Below are 6824 nucleotides of genomic sequence, written 5' to 3'. Positions count from 1 at the left end.
AGAGTCAGCTTGGGGTAAGGGACAAACTTTCACAGCCAGGTTACAGGAGATAATCACAGGCAAACACGGCAGCCACACGCAAAAAGCACACACATGAGCCCCCCCTGCCGTAAACCTGGCTCTAATTAGAGGTGATGGGGATGCGAGTGGCCACATGTGTATGAAGGAGAGCAGGAGGAGGAGGAGGGCAGTTATGGTGTAGTGTTACACACACAGAAGAATTACCCTGTAGCGAGAGAACAATGAGACATGCGAGAAATAGTCATCCAAGTGAAGCAGTGTCTTCTGTTCTGAGACACCTACAGTACCCGATGTCACAGGAAGGCCAAAAAGATCAGCAAGGACATCAACCACCCATGCCACAGCCTGTTCACCCAGCTATCATCCACAAGGTGAGGTCAGTGCAGGTGCATCAAAGCTGGGACTGAGAGACTGAAAAACAGCTTCTATCTCAAGGCCGTCAGACTGTTAATTAAATAGCCATCACTGGCCCGCTTCCACCCGATTACGTAACCCTGCACCTTAGAGGCTGCTGCCCTATATACATAGACTTGTAATCACTATCCACTTTAATAATGGAACACTAGTCACTTTAATAATGTTTAAATAATGTTTACATACTGCTTTACTAATCTCATATGTATATACTGTATCTGTTCTACTGTAGTTTAGTCAATGCCACTCCGACATTGCTCCATCTAATATTTATATGTTTCTTAATTCCATTATTTTACTTTTAGATTAGTGTGTATTGCTGTGAACTGTTAGATACTACTACACTGTTGGAGCTAGGAACACAAGCATTTTCCTACACCCGTAATAACATCTGCTGAATATGTGTATGTGACCAATACAATTTGATTTGATTTGACATTGCTGTGTCTGGTTAACCGAGGAATAATGCTGGATGCTTTCGTGTTTTCACGAACACCACATTTCTGCTGACAAAACAGGGAGAGGGAAGTGAACAGCTTCTAGACATAGTTATGAAGTTGGATAACTATCAAAAACAGAAAAGAGAGACCAATTTCATTTTGAAGTACAGAGGGTCAAACAAAACTTTACCTCATTGAAGGTATAATATGCAGAATTACAGTGTGGCTTCAATTGTAGCCAAACTATGGAATAAAGATGTCTTTTCACATTTCTCTCAACCAATTAGAAGAAACAACCAATTAAACCTAGAAGTAAAACATACACATACAGAGCATGTTTAATGTACCTTTTGATGTTTGAGCCATGCTCTACATTGCATGATTTTACCTATATTCCATTTCAAGTCTCAGAAGAACAAGACATTTTAAAAATAAACACAAAGGTTTTTTCACCCTTACAAACTTTTCTGTTGTTATTTTTGTAGTTTAACATTTTTAATGTTGAAAGCATCCTTTCTTCCCACCTTCAACATTACTGAACTTCAGTCATACCTTAGAATAATAATACATATTTTGGCTTATGTCAATGTTTAATGTAAATATTGCTCAATTCAGAAAGGATGTTTGCAAAAAGATGTATTATATTTCACCATGTTTTCTCAATGACATTCAATTCAACCATTGAAAAAAAGGGGCAGGTTTCAGTTTGTTCCACCTTAGCGAGTCGGTCTACAAGTCCGAGACCACTATGATGACACACCAAATGTGTTTGATGGATCCTTTTCGTCTTCTTCTAATGCCTCTTAAGGGGAAAGTAATCCGATTATGTTACTGATCTTGGGTAATCCAAAAGTTACGTTACTGATTACAATTCTGGACAGGCAACTAGTAACATTTAGAAAGTAACCTACCCAACCCTAAATGTAATGAGGTCTCTACAGTTTTTAATAAAAACTCAGCTCAAATCATATTTGAATCAACTTAAGAAAGGCTTGGCAGATTGATCTCTTAAAGATATTCTCCGGTACTTTTGTATACTTTTTAGCCAGTAGTGCTCAGGAGCCAAAAGGGCTCCCAGGATATTGCGTACTACATCACAAATGTGCAGATATGTGCACCACGTCATTGCTGTCTCTCTCGCTCTACCGTGTGTGCGTCTTGCTGGCTGTCACTCAAATGGCGAGGGGTTGAAGCTCATTGGCTGAAACTTGATTGCTAGGGGCTGGCTCACGTGACGGTAAATGTATGGGAAATGCCATCACACAGCTTCCAGAAAACAGTAGCTTTCAAACTGGCTACTTGAGGTAATAGATTATGCATGTATGAACTACACATTGACACATCCAGCCCAGAGTACCGGAGCATATCTTTAATTACTATTATTTAACCTCAGCTATGAAAATAGGCTATGCAATGATTTAAATAATCTAGACCAAAACATGAAAAAAATCTGTAACACCCATAGCGAGAATTCCCCCTCCCCGCTTTCCCATTTCCTCATGCCCCAATAATGAGTGACTGTGCTGGAGTATTACTGAAGTCTCTGTCCCCCTAACTTACTGCCTCACATTTCGAAAATGTTAGTGCCTTCAATTAGGGTCATTACCTCCCTGCAAAAATAAACTTCACAGTTGGTGAGAAAACTAGAAACACAAATGTCTTCTTTGACACTGAGGGGGGAAAAAGTTTTGCATCGGGAACTAAAATTCAACTTTGATTTCAATGAAGAATAAACTGTACTTTGTAATGCATGCCAAGGACAAGGCTCAGGTTGACCATGATGCGTGCTACCAGGCATGAAAGCATGATATACTGTATTTCAGGTACCAAAACCGACATCTTTAGTGTCACCATTCCACCTGCACCTTTTGAGGGATCAGAATGTCATTCAACCCTTTTGATCTCCTGAAAAGTTTCCTCCTAACTCTTTGGCACTCAAGAGCCACTTCAGAGAGCACCCAGAGGGCACTTGAGGTGTATTGTGATATTATATAAAGAAAGCTGCCATTGGATGGCTCTAACCGGGTCTCAAAGCATTTCGTATTATTCTGTACGTAAATCCAAGACACTCCATTTAGCATGATATGTTAAGTTTCGTATGGTATGTATTCATTTGTGGTTGTTCATCACCCATTTCGTATGATATGGTACTAATTACAATTCATATTATACACTGGCAAGAAAAAAGTATGTGAACCCTTTGGAATGACCTGGATTTCTGCATGAATTAGTCATAAAATTTGATCTGATCTTCATCTAAGTCACAACAATAGACAAACACAGTGTGCTTAAACTAATAAAATACAAATTATTGTATTTTTTCTTGTCTGTATTGAATAGATAATTTCAATATTCACAGTGTAGGTTGGAAAAAGTATGTGATCCCCTAGGCTAATGACTTCTCCAAAAGCTAATTGGAGTCAGGAGTCAGCTAACCTGGAGTCCAATCAATGAGACGAGATTGAAGATGTTGGTTAGAGCTGTCCTGCCCTATAAAAACACTCACAAAATTTGAGTTTGCTATTCACAAGAAGCATTGCCTGATGTGAACCATGCCTCGAACAAAAGAGATTTCAGAAGACCTGAGATTAAAAATTGTTGACTTGCATAAACCTGGAAAGGGTTACAAAAGTATCTCTAAAAGCCTTAATGTTCATCAGTCCACGGTAAGACACATTGTCTATAAATGGAGAAAGTTCAGCACTGTTGCTACGCTCCTTAGGAGTGGCTGTCCTGCAAAGATGACTGCAAGAGCACAGTGCAGAATGCTCAATGAGGTTAAGAAGAATCCTGGAGTGTCAGCTAAAGACTTACAGAAATCTCTGGAACATGCTAACATCTCTGTTGATGAGTCTACGATATGTAAAACACTAAACAAGAATGGTGTTCATGGGAGGACACCACGGAAGAAGCCACTGCTGTCCAAAAAAAAACATTGCTGCACGTCTGAAGTTCGCAAAATAGTCCCTTGGATGTTCCACAGCGCTTCTGGCAAAATGTTCTGTGGACAGATGAAAATAAAGTTGAGTTGTTTGGAAGAAACACACAACACTATGTGTTGAGAAAAAAAGGCATAGCACACCTACATCAAAACCTCATCCCAACTGATGGAGGGAGCATCATGGTTTGGGGCTGCTTTGCTGCCTCAGGGCCTGGACAGCTTGCTATCATCGAAGTTGGATGATGCAACAGGTCAACGACTCAAAGCACAGAAGTAAATCAACAGAATGGCTTCATCAGAAGAAAATACGCCCATTCAGAGTCTTAACCTCAACCCGATTTAAAATGCTGTGGCATGACCTCGAGAGCGGTTCACACCAGACATCCTAAGAATATTGCTGAACTGAAACAGTTTTGAAAAGATGAATGGTCCAAAATTCCTCCTGACCGTTGTGCAGGTCTGATTCGCAACTACAGAAAATGTTTAGTTGAGTTTATTGCTACCAAAGGAGAGTCAACCAGTTATTAAATCCAAAAGTTCACATACTTTCCCACCCTACACTGTGAATGTTTACATGGTGTGTTCAATAAAGACATGAAAACATATAATTGTTTGTGTGTTATTAATTTAAGCATACTGTGTTTGTCTATTGTTGTGACTTAAAAGAAGATCAGATCATTTTATGACCAATTGATGCAGTAATCCAGGTAATTCCAAAGGGTTCACATACTTTTTCTTGACCCATTATGTTACAAATTTGCAAAACATGATATGTTACGAATTCTAGCTAGGTGGCTAACATTAGCTAGCTGGTTAACATTAGCTCGGCTAGGGGTTAAGTTTATACAAGAAAATATTTAACTAGGCAAGCCAGTTAAGAATAAATTCTTATTTACAATGACGGCCTACCCCGGACCAATTGTGTGCCACCCTATGGGACTCCCAAACACAGCTGGATCTGATACAGCCTGGATTTGAATCAGGGACTGTGGTGATGCCACTTGCACTGAGATGCCGTGCCTTAGACCGCTGCGCCACTCGGTAGCCCAGGGTTAGGGTTAAGGTTAGGGTTAAGAGTAGGAGTTAATGAAGGGTTAGGGGAAGGGTTAGCTAAAAGTGTTAAGGTTGAGGTTAGGAGAAGGGGAAGGAGTTGCAAGGTAGCTAAAAAGTAGTAAGTAGTTGAAAAGTTGCTAATTAGCTAAAATGCTAAAGTTGTCTGTGATGAGATTCAAACTCACAACCTTTGGGTTAAAAGATGTTCAAGTTATAGGTAAGTAGTGGCAAGGTAGCTAAAAAGTAGTAAGTAATTGAAAAGTTGCTAATTAGCTAAAATGCTAAAGTTGTCTGTGATTAAATTCAAACTCGCAAACTTTGGGGTTGCTAGAGTTTAGGTTTAGGGTAAGGGTTAGCTAAAAGGCTTATTAAGGTTAGGGTTATGGGAAGGGTTAGCTAAAAGGGTTAAGGTTAGGGGCAGGGGATTTTGTTGCAAAGTAGCTAAAAAACAGTAAGTACTTGAAAAGTTGCTAATTATCTAAAATGCTAATGTTGTCCGTAATGCGATTCGAACTCTAAACCTTTTGGGTTTTGCCTTAAGTAACCATCTGTCCTATGCAAATATACGAAACATAACATACCATACTAAATGGAGTGTCTCGGATTATGTACAGAATAATATGAAAGGCTCTGAGACCAGGTTGCTGGCTCATATCTGAAACATGGCTCTCACGGAAAACTACAGGCACTTTTATGCTTTGTAAATGCTTGAAGAAATGCAGTAGCATGAGACCTGCTAAAAATATGAATATTAATTTTTCATGGATTTTCTCTGCTAAGATTTCGTCCTTCATGTTTAGAGGTGTTTGTATAAGCATACGTATGTAAGGCAAGTTAGTCTATTTACCTGTATTTCAAATGCAACATTGTATTTATCATTTTTAAATAACCTGATAGTTTTACACAGGCAGGTAGTTCTTCATAATGGCAATATAAACAGTCTATATATAGTCTATAGACAATATTTCAATCCACACGTGGATAACTATTTTAGTTGCATCCATGTAAGCTATGGGTCATTTTCATTTTATATCACTAGACAAGTGTGTAAGAGCCACCCAAGACCTTATCACGATGGGGGTTAATTTAATTTAAACACTTCTGATAGGTACCCATCACTAGTTCAATAAGCTAAATGTAATTTAGGCTATTCGAGAAAGGAAATTCAGACAATGATGGAAGATCTAACATAATTGTATTATTACAAATATTATTTGTTTCATCTTCTGCGCAATATTATGGAAAGCCTTCGGACTCGGGTAGGCTCGTACGCAACTTTCACTGACCTTCAGAGTTCGATTTGAACCGCGACATTGTTGAGTGATTGAAAATACTATCACAAAGATATAGTGTATGCAGCACTAAAGAAACGCAATATGCAACAACGCGTTGCACAGTACCTGAAAAGTAGTCAAACTTACTGAAAACCCATGCTTTTTAAATACATGTATTAGGCTACATGGCACCATGAGAACATTCATATTTTTATGAGAGAGACTAAACAGAGTTTAAGTTAGGCTAATTATGGAGAGAATAGAATGTCCATGCAGACGCGCACAAAAACCAACCATACGTTATCGAATATACGAGAAACAAACCGTATGCTATACGCTTTTCTGTACCAAACTGCGCCCTTGAGTTTTCTAAGTATAAGAAAGTATAACAATTTAAAATGGGATCGTCTGTCACTATTCGAGTTTGTAAAATAATCGTTACTTTCCTCCTAAACTTGTCACTAGTTACTGGAGCTCACCTCCGGGGACAGCGGTTGCTCTTGCGCGCTCTGTTTCCCAGTGCGCGGCGCGCGTCGAGGTCCAACAGCAGAAAGATAATATATAGTGGGGTCTGCAGGGCTACCACAATGGGAGGAGTATGAAAATGATGCTGAGCCCTGCCCACAGACTGCAAACATATAAGACACCGTGCTGAAGCAAAACTAGTCACTAAGGTCTTAC

At 39.3% G+C, this 6824-nt stretch overlaps 1 long non-coding RNA gene across 1 annotated transcript; it reads right to left on the bottom strand.

Annotated features, from left to right (window-relative positions):
* Positions 1 to 1188: 1188 nt before the first annotated feature.
* On the bottom strand, positions 1189 to 6702 carry LOC129811619 (uncharacterized). Its single transcript, XR_008752908.1, has 2 exons — positions 6623 to 6702; positions 1189 to 3876 (listed from the first exon to the last, which is right to left on the bottom strand). It is a non-coding gene; the product is annotated as an uncharacterized LOC129811619 (long non-coding RNA).
* Between the last annotated feature and the right edge of the window lie 122 nt (positions 6703 to 6824).

Source organism: Salvelinus fontinalis, chromosome 15 (genome assembly GCF_029448725.1).
Source record: "Salvelinus fontinalis isolate EN_2023a chromosome 15, ASM2944872v1, whole genome shotgun sequence".
Lineage (NCBI taxonomy): Eukaryota > Metazoa > Chordata > Actinopteri > Salmoniformes > Salmonidae > Salvelinus > Salvelinus fontinalis.
The sequence above is the reverse complement of the archived record's forward strand: the minus strand, read 5'-3'. Positions and strand labels throughout refer to the sequence as shown.